This window comes from Palaemon carinicauda, chromosome 26, assembly GCF_036898095.1.
Source record: "Palaemon carinicauda isolate YSFRI2023 chromosome 26, ASM3689809v2, whole genome shotgun sequence".
Taxonomy (NCBI): Eukaryota; Metazoa; Arthropoda; class Malacostraca; order Decapoda; family Palaemonidae; genus Palaemon; species Palaemon carinicauda.
In genome coordinates this window covers 52,949,869-52,968,598 of record NC_090750.1, presented here as the reverse complement: position 1 = coordinate 52,968,598, position 18,730 = coordinate 52,949,869, and the positions used below count along the sequence as shown (strand labels likewise).

Sequence of the window (18,730 nt, the reverse complement as noted above, 5' to 3'; positions counted from 1 at the left end):
CTTTCTAGAAGCTATGGCAGTACTTCTTACCCTGAAGAAAGTATCCCCACGTCACTCGATCCACGTAAGGTTGGTACTGGACAGCGAGGTGGTTGTGAAATGTCTGAATCGGCGGGGATCGAGATCCCCACCTCTCAACCAGGTAATGTTAGCCATATTCCGACTGGCGGAGAAGAAGTGGCACCTGTCAGCAGTTCACCTTCAAGGAGTCCGGAATGTGACCGCGGACGCTCTATCCAGGGTAACACCGATAGAGACAGAATGGTCCCTAGACGCAGGATCATTCTCTTTCATCTTGAGACAAGTCCCAGAACTGCAGATAGACCTCTTCGCGACGAAGGACAACAAGAAGCTGCCGAAATATGTGTCCCCATATGTGGACCCCTCGGCAGAAGCAATAGATGCGATGTCCCTCGATTGGAACAGATGGTCCAGGATCTACCTGTTTCCCCCTCACAATCTGATGTTGAGGGTCCTCAACAAACTGAGATCCTTCAAGGGAGTAGCAGCAATAGTGGCCCACAAGTGGCCGAACAGTGTATGGTTCCCTCTGGCTCTGGAACTACGACTGAGGTTTCTACCACTCCCGGACCCAGTTCTGTCCCAGCAAGTCCAGAAGTCGACTGTCTTCGCTTCATTACAGAAAACCCGAACCCTGCAGCTCATGATTTTCTCTCCCTAGCGGTGAAGAAACGGTTCGGAATCTCGAAAGATAGTATCGACTTCCTGGAAGAATACAAGTGCAAGTCTACTAGGAGGCAGTACGAATCTGCATGGAAGAAATGGGTAGCCTTTGTCAAAGATAAGAACCCGCACGAGATCTCTACGGAGTTCTGCCTATCCTTCTTCATTCACCTCCACGGACAGGGGCTGGCGGCGAACACAATTTCTACATGTAAGTCAGCTCTAACAAGACCCATTCTATATGCCTTCCAGGTAGACCTCGCTAACGAGATGTTTAATAAGATCCCAAAGGCCTGTGCTAGGCTTAGACCATCAGCTCCTCCAAAGCCTATTTCATGGTCATTAGACAAAGTCCTTCATTTTGCCTCATTACTAGATAATGAGGAATGTGCGTTGAAGGACCTGACTCAAAAAGTGATCTTCCTTTTTGCCCTTGCTTCTGGGGCCAGAGTTAGTGAGATTGTGGCCCTCTCGAGAGAGGAGGGCCGAGTTCAGTTCCTGGATGGGGGAGAACTGAACCTGTTTCCGGACCCTACGTTTCTCGCTAAGAACGAGTTGCCCACCAACAGGTGGGGTCCCTGGAGAATCTGCCCTCTGAAAGAAGATGCATCTCTATGTCCCGTAGAATGCCTTAAGGTCTATCTTCGTAGAACTTCAGACTTCCATGGGGGCCAACTATTCAGAGGAGAAACATCGGGCTCGAATTTATCTTTAAATCAACTTAGGGCGAAAATTACATATTTTATTCGCAGAGCGGATCCTGACAGTTCACCCGCAGGTCATGATCCGAGGAAAGTTGCTTCATCATTAAACTTCTTTAACTTTATGGATTTTGAACACCTTCGTTCATACACTGGCTGGAAGTCTTCCAGGGTATTCTTTCGCCACTATGCTAAGCAAGTGGAGCAGCTAAAGAGGTCTGTGGTAGCAGTTGGTTGCGTCGTTAACCCTGCTGTTTAACTCTGCGAGGAACAGCGGAATCATTTGGGACTTGGATTCTTGGGTGAATAGTTAGTTATATATGTTGATATAACTGGTAGTGTAGGCTCTCAGAGCCCACAGTGACTGTTCCAACGTTATGGTGATGGTAACACAAGTACAGACAGGTGTGCCAAGCGTTTGCCAACGCTATTGTCAGCGAAGTAGTAACATGGACGTTAAGTTTGATACCGGGGTATGTGTAAGTGACACATATGTTTTCTTTCAGATAATCATTCATCCATGCACTACAGTACTTGTGAAAATTGTTGGTCATCCACCTAGCATATGTACATATTTATGGTGACCATGTCTATTTATTGTTTCTCAATAAACTTGTTCTCGGGAACCTTGCGTCTCCTTCACCTATATTTTTGATTTCATATTGTTTTTTGAGCATTTAGCCTATGTATATTAATCGGGGATATCTATAATAGCCTATTCCTTAATGCAAAGCCTGGATTATACTGGTTTATACTTTCCTTAGCAATAAGGACTCCACCCCTTTCTGAGGATGGTGGTAGCAGCAAGTTTAATCCTACGCAGATATAACCTTTTGTCTAATTTTACTTCGACCAGGGTGCTGGTCGGGACTTTTTCTTTTGGATACTGTAGTCCCGTAAGACTTCGCTTCATATAGAGTGAGACCACTATATGGTACTGGCTGGCGAGTGATTCATACATAGGTATATGTACTCTTAGTTCGTTTCTAGAGTCTAGTAGGACTCCTCCCTGTAGGGGGCAGGAAGCACTCTCATGGCTTATGATTAGTGAAAAGATGTATAACGGTAACATCTTAGGTCTGTCAGTCGAGTTGACTAAGAAACATTCTTGAGGAGTACGGCACGTATTGAGAATCCACAGATACAGTAATGCTCTGGTATACTTCCATCAGGACGACATGGCTTGAGCCCAAAAAACGGATTTTGAGCGAAGCGAAAAATCTATTTTTGGGTAAGATAGCCATGTCGTCCTGATGGACCCGCCCTGCTCCTTTTCAAAAATAAATAAGAGTGAAAAGGATAGTAGGACCCCTCCCTACATACAGTATCTGTAGCACCTCGTGTATCGCTACAAGGAATACAGATGGCGCCGTGAGCGGCGCAGGGCACGCTTTCGAAACGGTGAGGAGGGATGCCTTATGAACGGCTCCCCCCTTTCTTATCGTTTTCGTTTTCTTGCCATTTTACCCCTACGAAGTGTTAACTCTATTCGGGGTATAGATTGCTATGAGGCGTGTCAAGAATACGTCCACTGATATTTACGATATCCCTAAGGTCTTTTTTAGGGATACTCGCTCCAGGAGTTAGAATTCTGGGTACCTGAAGGTAAATTCTCTGGGAATATCGCCGTAGTTGTAATATACCCTAGGAAGCTGCCTTTAAGGAACTTCCATCAGGACGACATGGCTATCTTACCCAAAAATAGATTTTTCGCTTCGCTCAAAATCCGTTTATTATTATTATTATTATTATTATTATTATTATTATTATTATTATTATTACTAGCTAAACTACAACCCTAGTTGGAAAAGTAGGATGCTATAAGCCTTATAATGGGCTCCAACAGGGAAAATAACCCAGTGGTTATATGTATGTTGATTATCCGATAAAAAAAGCGTGCAACAGGCACTATTCATGTTGAAAATTTTATAGAAAAGCTTAACCATAATCTAAATAATGATCAGGAAAGCATATCATAATCAAAGTAAACATCAGGAAATTATATCTAAAAAACCAAAATCTAATTAAAAAAAGTAATGCTAAGAGTTAAACAAATCTATCGTCAGGAAAAGTTGAAGTAATGCTTTGCCCTGAGGAAATCCATAGATAATTCAATAGAATATTAATGGTTTTAAAACCCTATTTGCAATATGATTACAGCATATGAACAGTACTATCCCTTTGTAGGAAATTACTCTCTAGCATCTCGTTCAGTCCCTTCTGATGATGCATTAGGAGCTGCGTTCTATATTCATAATAATGTAATTTGATGCTGGGATTTTTAACACATCAGAAATTCAATTATCTTGAGTTAAAGTTTATTTGAATATTAACTCTCTTTAATATTCATCATCATCATCATCTCCCTCTACGCCTATTGACGCAAAGAGCCTCACTTAGATTTCGCCAGTCGTCTCTATCCTGAGTTTTTAAATCAGTACTTCTCCATTCATCACCTTCTACTTTACACTTCATAGTCCTCAGCCATGTAAGCTTGGGTCTTCAAACTCTTCTAGTGCCTTGTGAAGCCCAGTTATATGTATAATCAACCCTATAACTATGATTTGAAACATTTAGCTAAAGGTTTTTCAGATAAGCAAGGAGATTTCCTACTGATTGGAGACTTCAATGCCCACAATCCCATTTGGGATACTAATTTTATGAATATTAATACAAATGGTTCCAAGATTGTATAACGAGTGTCTGATCATAACTTATTACTCAAAAACTCCTGGAACATATTCCTCAATAGACTTAACTTTTTGTTCCAACAATATTCTTGATTGGTTTGAATGGAACATACTAGACGACCTTTATAGCATATAGCAGTGACCATTTCCATATATTAATAACCACGTTAGGATGCACAAAGTCTTCCCATTCAGCGTTATAATACAAATAACGCTAACTGTGATAAGTTTAAGTTTTATATGCGTCACATACCTCCTTTCACTTATTCACAAGACATGATGAAACAAAGGAATTCTTTGTGGACTTTATCAGACAAGCAGCTGATAAATCTATGCCTCTGCCTAATGCTTGACCAATGAAGCGCTCGGTCCCTTGGTGATCAGGTACATTGGCCGAATTGATAAAGAAAAGGCACGCAATTGGAAGAAAACCAGAAAGTTTAAATAAAATAATTAGAAATTTGAGTACTGGTTCCCTGATATTATTATTATTATTATTGTTATTATTATTATTATTATTATTATTATTATTATTATTATTATTTTTATTATTACTTCTAGGTAAGTTACAACCCTAGTTGGAAAAGCAAGATGCTATAAGCCCAAGGGCTCCAACAGGGACAAATATCCCACTGAAGAAAGGAAATAAAGAAATAAACAAACTTTGAGAGAAGTAAAAAACAATTGATATAAAAAATATTAGGAGAAGAAATGCAATTAACAAACCCATTGAAATTAGTGTATCAAAACATTATTTTTATAAGATTTCTACTAAATTTAGAAACGAAGCAATGAGATATGATACTCTTATATCGGAAAATACTAGACTGAGGATCATAGAAAAAAATTAAATGTTTACTATAGCAGACCTATAAGACATGCAAGAATGCATAGTGGGTGACTAGTTTATAATACACAAGCCATCTCAAATATTATTGGGATTAATATTAAAAGGATAAGCAGCATTGATAATCTGGATGCCCACTTTAGATCTATTAAGAAAAGAAGTTGAGAAATGGGTACGTTTATAGGAAATCTTTTTCTTAGGAGACAAAGAAACACTAGGTAGTAGATTGGCCAGGGCACCAACCACCCGTTGAGATACTACCGCTAGAGAGTCAGGGGTACTTTGACTGGCCAGACAGCACTAAATTGGATCCTTCTCTCTGGTTACGGTTCATTTTCCCCTTGCCTACACACACATACACCAAATAGTCTTGCCTATGTTTAACATATTCTCTTCTGTCCTCATACAACTGACAACACCAAACAATTCTTCACCCAAGGGGTTACTGCACTGCAATTATTCAGTGGCCACTTTCCTCTTGATAAGTGTAGAAGAGACTCTTTAGCTATGGTAAGCAGCTCTTCTAGGAGAAGGACGCTCCCAAATCAAACCATTGTTCTTTAGTACCATGGTCTTCCAGTGTCTTGAGTTAGAGTTCTCTTGCTTGAGGGTACACTCAGGCACACTGTTCTATCTTTTTTTAATATTAAACTTAGCCGGTGATTATATAAGCTGCAGCTCTGCTGCCCGACAGAAAAAACTATACGTTCAAAATCCGCCAGCGATCGCTATGCAGGTAGGGGGTGTACTTCAACAGCGCCATCTGTCGTGCAGGTACTCAGTACTCAATGTAAACACAGAACTCAATTTTCTCTCTGTCATGCCACCGGCAAGACCTACTAAATTCGCTGTTGCTTACTGGATTGGTTTTCACATATTTTGGTGAAGTACACATTTCTAGTTTTGAGCTTTCGCTTTGCAGACGTTATCTTCATTAAATCCTTGCATTCTTTTGTTGATATCGGATTATTTGTTGACGACTTGGATAGTTTTTTTGAATTCCCCTTTGACTAATTCAAGATGGCTGACCCTTCTCAAGTCCCTAAATACAGAAAGTGTAGTGCTAGGGACTGTTCAAGGCGTCTTCCGAAGGCCTCTATCGATCCGCACACCGTTTGTTCCAATTGTCGGGATAAAACCTGTCAATTGGAAGATCGATGTGAGGAATGCGTTGGGCTTTCGGAATTCGATTTTCTTGAATTCCAGAAATATTCACGTAGGCTAGAGAGAGATAGAGTCAGGAGAAGTTCATCTCGCTCCGTTGATATTTCCTCTCCTCATGCCCCACAACCTATTCCTTCCCCTGTAGTGGTTGCTCCTGATCCCCCTTCTAGCACTCAACAACCTTCGATGGCAGATATGATGCGTGCCATTCAGGCTCTGGGTGAGAGAGTCGAGTCTTTGGCCAGTGACCGTAACCAGCTCATGGCAGACGTCAAGGAGCTGAAGTGTAAGAGTGCAGTGGGTAGTGATAAAGTGAGTGGTAGTGTTGTGGATAGTGTTGTGGATAGTGTTGCGCTTGAGGGTTCGTCTGTTCGTGCCTGTCGTCCTCCCAGTCCGGGACCTCTTGCATGCTCCCAAGCCCAGGGGAGAAGCAATGTCGTACGATCAAAGGGTTCGAGAGGCTTTAATCAGCGAACAGACGTTCCCTCCGTGGTTTCGGGCGTATCTACCCAAGATCGCCCCACCCACACGAAGACGAGAGAGCCCATTTATTCCTCGTCTGCGGAAGAGGTTTCTCATAAGAATCCATGGACCAAGGTCTCGCGGCCTCTTAAGCGCAAGTCGGTCCCTTCCGCGCAAGTCCAACGGCCCAGTTGTAGCCACTGGGTCAGTTCGGACTCGCTGCAGTCTTCCGACGACTGCTCACCTCCTAAGAGAGGCAAAGCGGTACCGCATCAGGCAGTAACTCCGTCTGTTGCCGCACCTGCTCCTGTAGACCCTAAGTGGTCTTTGCTGCAGACCATGCAATCACAGTTAACGTCATTGATGCAGGACTTTCGTGCGGAGAAGGTTGACGCTGCACCAACCTCTAGCCTACAACCAACCACGGTTGTGCGTCCGGTGGACGCTGAGGCTACCTTCTCCCGCACTCCATCTGTGAGAGTCCCGCCACCCATGCGTTCCAGTGTACCCTGCCAGCCGCATGTTGACGTTCAGTGACGCACGGAACCTTCCGTTGACGTTCGCGAGATACAACAACAACCTAAGTTGTTTTGTTTTGACGCGGTGCGTCAACCTCCGCAACCCAGTGTGGTTACCTCTACTCGCCCACAGCAGACTAGACAGTCTGGAGTAGACGCTTTGCGCCCCCGCGCTGCCATGGTTGTTGCCAGTTCACAGACTGGGCAACAGTTCCATGACGTTGCGTCCGGTTCAGTCACGCGTGCACCCGTGCTGCCGGACTCAGCTGACCAGCCGATTGCTACTCCTTTGCCGCTTCCTCCTCAGCTTTCAGATGATGGACTCTCTGATGATGACGACGCTGCACACATTGACGACCCGCATACGGACATCGACGAACCCAAGACCACGCAACCCTCCTTGGACTTTAGAAAAGTTCTTGCTTTGTTCAAGGAGATGTTTCCTGATCAGTTTGTGCCTGCGGCTCCACGCTCTCCTCCGTCAGAGTTCGCTTTAGGCACGCAGTCATCAGCGCCTGCCTTCACGAAACTCGTCCTCGCCCGCTCGTCCAAGAGAGCCTTACGAGTGTTAGGAGATTGGATGCAGTCCAAAAAGAACCTTGGGAAGACAGCATTTACGTTTCCCCCTGCAAGACTCTCTTCCAGATCGAGCGTCTGGTATGCCACGGGAGAAGTTCTCGGCTTGGGAGTTCCTGCCTCTGCCCAGGGCGACTTCTCAAGTCTAGTAGACTCTCCCCGCAGGCTGGCCATGAGACGCTCTAAGATTTGTTGGTCTCCTTCAGACTTAGACCATCTGTTGAAAGGAGTGTTTAGAGCCTTCGAGGTCTTTAACTTTTTGGACTGGTGTCTGGGAGCTTTGAGCAGGAAGATCTCCCCTTCTGACAAGGAAGCTTCCTTGCTCATTATGTCCTGTATGGACAAGGCCATACGTGACGGATCCAGTGAGCTTGCGGCTTCGTTCGTTTCTGGGGTCCTCAAGAAACGGGAAAACCTTTGCTCTTTCCTGTCAACTGGAGTAACACCGTGTCAGAGATTGGAACTTCTGTTTGCTCCTCTCTCAAAGTGCCTTTTCCTAGAGGACTTGATAAAGGAGATTGCTGCCTCCTTGATTCAAAAAGACACTCATGACCTGGTTGCGTCCTCTGCCCGCAAAGCCACCCCTTTGCCTACCTTGTCTAGACCCAGGATGGACACTCCAGCGTCCAGATTCATTCCGCCCTTTCGTGGCAGAGCCTCCAGCAGAGGAGGTGCTCGTGCCGAAGGGAGACGTGGGAAGAAGAAAGGTACCAAGTCCTTTAAGGGCAGAGTCTGACTGCCACCTTCTTCAGACAGCAGTGGGAGCCAGACTCAAGAACTTCTGGCAGACCTGGGAGAAAAGGGGCGCAGATGCACAATCTGTGAAGTTGCTCAGAGAAGGGTACAAGATCCCGTTTGTACGCAAACCCCCTCTAGCAACGTCTCCCATCGATCTCTCTCCCAGGTACAGAGAGGAAGACAAGAGATTAGCTTTGAAGCAGGAGGTGTCTCTCTTACTAGAAAAGGGAGCGGTAGTCAAAGTCTTGGACCATCAATCCCCGGGCTTCTACAACCGTCTCTTCTTAGTGGTAAAGAAGACAGGAGGGTGGAGGCCGGTGCTAGACGTCAGTGCGCTGAATGTCTTTGTCACAAAGCAGACGTTCGCCATGGAGACCACAAAGTCCGTTCTAGCAGCGGTCAGGAAGGAAGACTGGATGGTCTCCTTAGACCTAAGGGACGCTTACTTTCACGTCCCCATCCACCCAGAATCCCAACCTTTGCTGAGATTCGTTTAAAAAAGGTTGTCTACCAATTTCAAGCCCTGTGCTTTGGCCTAAGCACAGCTCCTCTTGTATTTACGAGGCTGATGAGGAATATTGCCAAATTCCTGCATTTAGCGGATATCAGAGCCTCCCTCTATTTGGACGACTGGCTTCTAAGAGCTTCTTCCAGTCGTCGCTGTCTGGAGAATCTAAAGTGGACTCTAGATCTGACCAAGGAATTGGGTCTCCTGGTCAATATGGAAAAGTCCCAACTGGTCCCATCCCAAACTATACAGTAGTGTACTTAGGGATGGAGATTCACAGTCAAGCTTTTCGGGCTTTTCCGTCGGCCCCCAGAATAAGTCAAGCCCAAGGATGCATCCAGAACATGCTAAAGAAGGAACGATGTTCAGTCAGACAGTGGATGAGTCTGATAGGGACGCTTTCATCCCTGGAACAGTTCATTTCGTTAGGGAGACTACACCTCCGTCCCCTTCAATTTCACCTAGCTGTTTACTGGAAAAAGGACAAGACGCTAGAAGCGGTCTCGATCCCCATTTCCGAGAAGATGAAGTCATCACTGACTTGGTGGAAGGACAACATCAACCTCAGAGAGGGTCTGCCCCTGGCTGTTCAGACCCCCAACCACGTTCTCTTCTCGGACGCATCGGACACGGGCTGGGGTGCGACATTAGACGGTCGGGAATGCTCGGGAACTTGGAACTCGAATCAAAGAACGTTACATATCAACTGCAAGGAGCTACTGGCAGTTCATCTGGCCTTGAAAAGCTTCAAGTCCCTCCTGCAAGGCAAAGTGGTGGAGGTGAACTCAGACAACACCACGGCCTTGGCGTACATCTCCAAGCAAGGAGGGACCCATTCTATGATGTACGAGATCGCAAGGGACCTCCTCACCTGGTCAAGAGATCTAAACCTTTCTCTAGTAACGAGGTTCATTCAAGGCAACATGAATGTCATGGCGGATTGCCTCAGTCGGAAGGGTCAAATCATTCCAACAGAATGGACCCTACACAAGGATGTGTGCAAGAGACTATGGGCCACATGGGGCCAACCTACCATAGATCTCTTTGCAACCTCGATGACCAAGAGGCTCCCAATATATTGCTCACCAATCCCGGACCCAGCAGCAGTTCATATAGATGCCTTTCTACTGGATTGGTCCCATCTAGACCTTTATGCATTCCCCCGTTCAAGATTGTCAACAAGGTACTACAGAAGTTCGCCTCTCACGAAGGGACAAGGTTGACGTTAGTTGCTCCCCTCTGGCCCGCGAGAGAATGGTTCACCGAGGTACTTCAATGGCTGGTGGACGTTCCCAGAACTCTTCCTCTAAGAGTGGACCTTCTACGTCAGCCACACGTAAAGAAGGTACACCCAAAGCCTCCACGCTCTTCGTCTGACTGCCTTCAGACTATCGAAAGACTCACTAGAGCTAGAGGCTTTTCGAAGGAGGCAGCCAGGGCGATTGCTAGAGCAAGGAGGACATCCACTCTTAGAGTCTACCAGTCGAAGTGGGAAGTCTTCCGAAACTGGTGCAAGTCGGTATCAGTATCCTCGACCAGTACCTCTGTAACCCAAATAGCTGACTTCCTATTATACCTGAGGAAGGAAAGATCTCTTTCAGCTCCCACTATCAAAGGTTACAGAAGCATGTTAGCAGCAGTCTTCCGTCACAGAGGCTTAGATCTTTCTAACAACAAAGATCTACAGGACCTCCTTAAGTCTTTTGAGACCTCGAAGGAGCGTCGTTTGGCTACACCGGGTTGGAATTTAGACGTGGTACTAAGATTCCTTATGTCAGAAAGGTTCGAGCCACTACAATCAGCCTCCTTTAAAGATCTCACTTTAAAGACTCTTTTCCTCGTTTGCTTAGCAACAGCTAAAAGAGTCAGTGAGATTCACGCCTTCAGCAGGAACATCGGATTTTCATCTGAGACGGCTACATGTTCTTTACAGCTTGGTTTTCTAGCCAAAAACGAGCTACCTTCTCGTCCTTGGCCGAAATCGTTCGATATTCCAAGCCTTTCAAATTTGGTTGGAAATGAACTAGAAAGAGTCTTATGCCCTGTTAGAGCTCTTAAGTTCTATTTAAGACGAACTAAACCTTTACGAGGACAGTCAGAAGCTTTATGGTGTGCTATTAAGAAACCTTCTTTGCCTATGTCAAAGAATGCAGTTTCCTATTATATCAGACTGTTGATACGAGAAGCTCATTCCCATCTGAATGAGGAAGACCATGCTTTGCTGAAGGTAAGGACACATAAAGTTAGAGCTGTCGCAACTTCAGTGGCCTTTAAACAAAATAGATCTCTGCAGAGTATAATGGACGCAACCTATTGGAGAAGCAAGTCAGTGTTCGCGTCTTTTTATCTTAAAGATGTCCAGTCTCTTTACGAGAACTGCTACACCCTGGGACCATTCGTAGCAGCGAGTGCAGTAGTGGGTGAGGGCTCAACCACTACATTCCCCTAATTCCATAACCTTTTTTAATCTTTCTCTTGAAATGTTTTTTATTGTTGTTTTTTGGGTTGCCCGGAAGGCTAAGAAGCCTTTCGCATCCTGGTTGATTTGGCGGGTGGTCAAATTCTTTTCTTGAGAAGCGCCTAGATTAGAGGTTTTGATGAGGTCCTGTAGTATGGGTTGCAACCCTTGATACTCCAGCTCCTAGGAGTCGCTCAGCATCCTAAGAGGATCGCGAGGCTCAGTAAGGAAGACGTACTTAAAAAAGGCAGAGTAATTGTTCAAGTCGACTTCCTTACCAGGTACTTATTTATTTTATGTTTGTTATTTTGAATAACTGCTAAAATGAAATACAAAATCCTTAGCTCATAATAATGTAAACAATTAATGCTGGTCTCTACCCACCCCCCTGGGTGTGAATCAGCTTATATAATCACCGGCTAAGTTTAATATTGAAAAATGTTATTTTTATAATAAAATAAATTTTTGAATATACTTACCCGGTGATTATATATTAAAGGACCCTCCCTTCCTCCCCAATAGAGACCCAGTGGACCGAGGAGAAAATTGAGTTCTGTGTTTACATTGAGTACTGAGTACCTGCACGACAGATGGCGCTGTTGAAGTACACCCCCTACCTGCATAGCGATCGCTGGCGGATTTTGAACGTAGAGTTTTTTCTGTCGGGCAGCAGAGCTGCAGCTTATATAATCACCGGGTAAGTATATTCAAAAATTTATTTTATTATAAAAATAACATATTTCTCTTCCTCTTGTTTTGTTAAAGGTTTTTATAGTCTATATAGGAAATATTTGTTTTAATGTTAATACTGTTCTTTAGATATTTTACTTTTCCTTGTTTCTTTTCCTCACTGAGCTATTCTCCCTTGGGCTTATAGCATCCTGCTTATCCAACTAGAGTTGTAGCTTAGCAAGTAATAATAGTAAAGGCTTAACAGCTGTTACAGCTTTGTCGAAGTCAGGAAAATAAGAGAGGTTTTAAAGGTAATTTTTATTTTTCCCAAGTACAAAATATCCTCATCTTACAATCATCCGTAGATAAAAACACAAATCCAACTGAAAATAATAAATATAATATAAAGAAATACTGTAATAAACAATATTATATAATTTAATATAGTAAGCAAAACAACATTTGCAATAAACTTATAATTTTAATTCGTATTTGTTGACTTTTGTAGCTGGAGGCATAGGAGTCAGGTTATGCCTACCCTAGCCTAAGAGTTAACAATATTTAACTTACGAACCTTTTCTTATTACCTATTAATTTTGTATATTGAGGATCTTCTGTAATTAGTAAAATTACTTATTACTTTTAAAATGGTATTTTATTTTTTTTGTTAATAGAAATGTAACTATAAGAGAGATTACCATATGTGGATGAGATCATGGTGAGGGGCAGATGGAGATGGTTTGGGCATGCTCTTCGCACTCCCCAAGAGAGATTAGTTCACCAAACTTTCAACTGGGCTCCACAAGGCGCTAGAAGAGTTGGAAGACCCAGGCCTACATGGCTGAGGACTATGAAGTGTGAAGTTGGAGACGATGTTTGGAGAGGTATTGAATTAAAAGCTTAAGATAGAGACAACTGGCAAAATCTAATCAGGGCCCTTTGCGTCAATTGGCGTAGGAGGAGATGATGATGATATACTTATCTTTACATCTACACGTCTGTTTTTGTACTGAGCTGCTTTGCCGATCATGGCCCTCTTGCTTGCAGCATTGTCCTTGTCAAATTAGACTTATATTTTATGAATATGCTGCTTATAAGTATTGAATTAAAAGCTCAAGATAGAGATGACTGGCGAAATCTAACCGAGGTCCTTTGCGTCAAAGGCGTGGGAGGAGGAGATGATGTAAACACAGATAGGTTTTGGACAGCAAATAATCTGACATTTTATGTTTTTCAGATTTTAATGTTTTTACAAAACAGGCCTAATAGATAAAATTTTATGTATTTTTCATAGGTTTGAATTTCTAACTTATTTTTTATGAATAAGATTTGATATATATATTTTATCTCCCAATAAATTTGAGCCAGCTCTGTAGGAATCAAATGTGACTAGTGGGATCTGGTAAATTTTCATTCATTTGATAGTGATAATAATAATAATAATAATAATAATAATAGTAATAGTGATCCAAGTAGACGTACAGCTTGACTTGTAAATGATAATGACATGAGTGAGGGGACCTCAAAAGACTTTTGACTTGGTAAAGAGAAAGCTTCTCTTGAAAGTATGAACAAAAATAAGGCGCTAATTGTCTCCCTCCATTTTCAGAGACAGGCTTGGACACATGCTAGCCAAGCAGGTCAGCCTACGGCACCGCAACAAGAAGTCCAAAGCCGTGAGCGCGGCGCAGTCCAGTTTAGCCTCGCCGCTGAGCAAGCTCAGCCACCACTCGTCCTCGGAAAGAGTGGCCCGGGGGCTGCGACACCCAACTACGCCCTCACTCCCGACGCCGTCAGCTTGTCTTCAGTCACGCCCAAGAGACAAGTGGCCAAGAAGCAGTCGAAAGGTCTTCCCGTTGCTGGCGACAAAGAGTCTCCTGTTAGTTTGACGTTGCCTCCTGGACTTGCTGAAGAGACCCAGCGTTCCTAGCAGAGGAGAGCAAGTAGAGGAGACGAGAAAATGTGCCGCAGACTTCTTCTGATGTAATCAGTTTATTTATCTACTTTCAGTTAATTTTTCTGATAATTTAAGATAATTTTTCATTATTTTTAGGATACGAGAAAATTTGCTGCATTCTTTTCTGATATTTTCAGTTCATTTTTCATCTTTTATTTTATGGTGACGAGGCATACTGTATTATGTTAATGTTAATTGTAGATATTTCATTGTAAAGTAATTGTAATTTGTTCCGCCCCGTAAATAACGGCACATTGTTCGATACTTCTGTAGGTTGGCATCATTGTTATCTGTTACTACATTTCCTATGCAGTTACTCTTGATTCTCGTTATATATATTTTATGTCATACTTTATCCGTTTATTCCTGAACAGGAACAAAAGAAATCCTTTAACATCAGATTAACTCTTGACCCTTTTTAACATTATACATTAATCAACTCACAGGCCCAAGGGGTAAGCTTAACGATTGCTCTGTAAGTACTTATGGGACACATGTCATTGGCAAAGAGTTGTTATATGCAAACACACATAGACACCAAATTAAACATTTGTTCTTGCACGTAATACGGACATTCGACCTGTGATAGGGTTATGACCTCAGCAAAGCTGGAACGACCATTTTAACTTTAACGTGGAAGCATCAGTAGTTGGCACAATATTGTTTGATTTCCGCTGTTAGATGGTACACGGACATATTTCTCGGCATTCAAATGTGGCCGTTATAAGGAATAAATGTTCTTTCAGGCAGTCATGTTCGAGGGTTATCAAGGGAAGAAACCAAGGCTATACAGTATTTCCTAATACATAAATGTAATTGTGTGACTGATTTTTGCTACTTACCGTTATCCAGCATCCTTGTTCTTGTCGGGTGGCATGTCTGTTGCTGTTCTTTCCATTGTTCGGTAGCTGTACCACGATGGCAACAGTGGGATCCTAAGGAAATTAGTTTTCTTTTGACATCGCTAGAGCTGCGTCGGAAGAAGAGTTCCTTGTCTTTTGATCCTGGAAGGCACTAAGGACATTGAGTATCACCTGGTTGTACTATTGTGATCTCTTTTGCCCGGAGAGCATCGTCATTGACCTGCATGACACTGTAGAAGGCGAACATTGAGTTTTCTCGTGTCCCCTGACTCGTCTTGGCTATAACTTTTGAAGAAGAACTAGCAGAACACATTATTTAAGAAGTTAGTGAAGTCTGGTTGACGTTTCACTCCCTGCTGGAGATAGGGCAGTAACACGAACCTACCTTCTTCATTAAGTACCGATAGGTGTACCATAGCGGGATAAAACATCAGCACACACAACACTGCAAGGTGTCTGGGTAATCGGTATGGGTTTTTTCAAACCTTTTACAATGCTTTGTCTCGTGTCAAGAGTTGTTTTATAGTGGGATTAAATATTGGTTCTCACAACTCTAGTAGGATCTTAACACACGCGGTGCTGATCATGTTGGAAGACCCTCCGTCTTCCTGAATGATCTCCCTCTCTAACAGGAGAGAGATGCAGTGAGTGTGGAAGATGTATCGCTATTGCTGTATCTCCTTCGCCAATTGCAGAGTTTCAGAGACGACGACTGAAACACAGGACTGATTAGGTGGGTCTCTCAAGATATTGACTGATTCCTCATCATGGTTTCTTGAGAGGAACAACGCTGTGCCGAAACTCGACCCTCCTAAGGTGAATGTGTATCGGTGCAAAGTACAGGGACTTACACTCCTGCTATCAGTGTTAGGTTTCATGCAAGAGTGAGACCATGCTGGTTAGGATGTTGGCAGTCCTTTTAACGGACTCAAGTTTGTATACAAAATTATTCTAAAATAATTGTAGTCTTTTGGCTATTTACGAAATCGATCAATAAACACAGTTATACATAATGAAAAAAATTCTCATTTAATTAATTTTGGAGTTGAATAATTAAGGTTTTGTAGAGCTTTCATTTCCTCCATATTCAGGATTCCATTTATTAAGTTTTCTTATTCATACAAAGTGTCGTTTGTATCTTTCTTATGTAGAAATCTTGGCAGCAGCTTCAAAAATACAGTCCCATTCAATGACAGCGTTGGCTTATTGATTTCCAAACCTTCGTACTTTAGTAGGATTATGCTTTTGGCGAAGCTGGATACGGCTGTTATAAGTCGAAACGTGGTGGCGATAGTTACTGCTTGGTGGCAGGGAAGACACGCTCACCAACAGAGCTTCAGGTTAGAGTACCAGAGAATTTCTTGGCACTCCAGCTTTCAGGAAATGCCAGACAACTTTCAGGATATTGACCACAGATTCTTGGATACCTTTCCTCTTGGTCAGATGGTAGTTGCTGAATGGATTGCGTAGCAAACCTAGTTCTCTAACAGGAAAAGAAGCATCACCTACAACAGTGTTTTCCCAACCTTGGGGTAAATTACCCCAGTGGGGTAATGGACTCATAGTCTTTGGTTAATGGATGTTCTGTGTGAGATTAAGTACCTTGACCAAGTTGATTTTGATATACTTAAAGATGGAAAATTTTTTATTTTTGCAGGATCATTAAATAAATTCAGCCAATAGCGGGCTATGTGACCAATGCAGTTCATCAGGTGACTGCAAAAAAAAAGCATCCAATACTGTATTACCGGGTATATATACTGTATTCAATGGGGGTAATTGATAACTGCGAGATTGGTTTTTGGGTTAATCGTTTCAAAAAGGTTAAGGAAACGCTCTCCTACAAGATGGAGGTCTTGACGTAAGTCTAGAACGAGAGGTGAGATTAACTGGCCTTTCCCTCCTCTTTCTTCCCCTGCCCTTCGGGTGCAGCATTCACGTTTGATTCACGATCGAGCAACATTTTTTAAAGGCAAGGGGAGGATGGATAGAATATATGCAAATCCAATTCTTATAAATGACAATATATTCAGACATCATATCATCTAAGATAGGCATGGGCCACTGTTCACCAAGTGTGGGGCACCTCTTACTTTATCAAAGTGAGTGAAGGCCGTATGGTAATACACATATTCGAGAAATATTACATACCCAATATATACTGATTTTTTTATTTTTGCAGTTCTTCCTTGCTTCATTTGCCTTATCATGAACGTTTACATAAAACTGACACTGTTTGATTATTTCCTGATGATAATAATGATGATTACTGGTATAGATAAATATAGTTTGATATATTTTAGTAACCTAGAGTCTTGGGGGACTGGCCACAAGGGGGCCGCAGGTTGCCCATGCCTGCTCTAGATGGATACGAGTTCTTACATAACTGTCAAGCTGTCTTCTGGTTGGGACCTAACCTAACACGTGTGATATCTTTATCTCCAGGTTGTTGGTAGGTTCACACATTTACCAAGGCACTTCCCCCAATTTTGGGGGTTATCCGACATCAAACAAATGAAAAGGGGACCTTTCCTCTCTCCGTTCCTCCCTGCCTGACAAGGGACTCAACCGAGTTCGGCTGGTATTGCTAGGGTGCCACAGCCCACCCTCCCCCGTTATCCATCACAGACGAAGCTCCATAATGCTGAATCCCCTACTGCTGCTACCTCCGCAGTCATCCAAGGCGACCGGAGGGAGCAGCGGGGCCTACCGGAACTACGTCACAATCGCTCGCCATTCATTCCTATTTCTAGCAGGTTCACAGGAGTCATTACGTCTACTTTTTTTACAGGATCAAGTACTTTGACAATTGCTGGGGAAGTGAACCACCCAGTTTTGGTTATAGGAACATCCTTCCTTCCTGAGGATGAGTCTCCTATCAGAGAATGATGGTTTGTAATTGTTTAGGAACAAATAACAAATTTTTAAAAATAATTTGTATTTTTCCTAACTATACAAACCATCGCTTCATAGTCCTCAGCCATGTAGGCCTGAGTCTTCCAACTCTTCTAGTGCCTTGTGGAGGCCAGTTGAAAGTTTGGTGAACTAATCTCTTGGGGAGTGCGAAGAGCATGCCCAAACCAAAGCTCAAGATAGAGACGCCTGGGGAAATCTAACTAAGGCCCTTTGCATCAATAGGGGTAGGAGATGATGATGATGATGATAATGCAAAACCAAGTCTTTTTAAGTTACAATGCTAACCCGCTAAGGTTCAAAATCAGGTGCATTGCCTACAGTCGAGTTGGAGGGGCTCACCCTCAGCATGCCAGTAACTACAACTGCTTCGTTAACAATAATTAAAAATTTAACAGCCTTTCAAGCTTTGACAAAGTTGTAGTCCTTTTTAAGGACTCGAATTTGTATACAGTACAGTAGTTTTGAAAAAATCAGACTTTAAGAATATTTTGATTTTTTATCCACCTTTTTATGATCATCTTATGCTACAGATGGGTCTGAGTAGAGTAGATACAAATGGCTATTTGTACAGTATTGCCTTTTTTCTCCTGTCTTCAGGATTTATGAGGAATGTTATCCGGGTCAGTTTAATTCTGAGAATTAAGTCTAATTATGATTGATGCATGTTTTAAAAATTGTATTTTTATACTTTAGTTGATATTGTATTTGAGATTAGAGAAGGTTTCTTAAATTTGGTTTCTGTACTTTGTATATTACAAGGGAAAATTTTAAATATTTAACTTAGCCGGTGAATATATAGCTGCAACTCTGTTGCTCGACAGACAAAAAAAAAACTGTACAAAAAAACTCGCCAGCGATCGCTATACAGGTTGCGGGTGTGCCCATCAGCGCCAACTGTCGGCCAGATACCATACTTCATGTAAACAAAGACTCAATTTCTTCTCTGTCGACGTGTCGACAAGACGTACTTTTACTC

General features: G+C 42.8%; 1 pseudogene; it reads left to right on the top strand.

Moving 5' to 3' along the window:
- Positions 1-18,522, top strand: part of LOC137619912 (splicing factor ESS-2 homolog) — a 75,867-nt pseudogene extending 57,345 nt beyond the window's left edge.
- Positions 18,523-18,730: the final 208 nt, after the last annotated feature.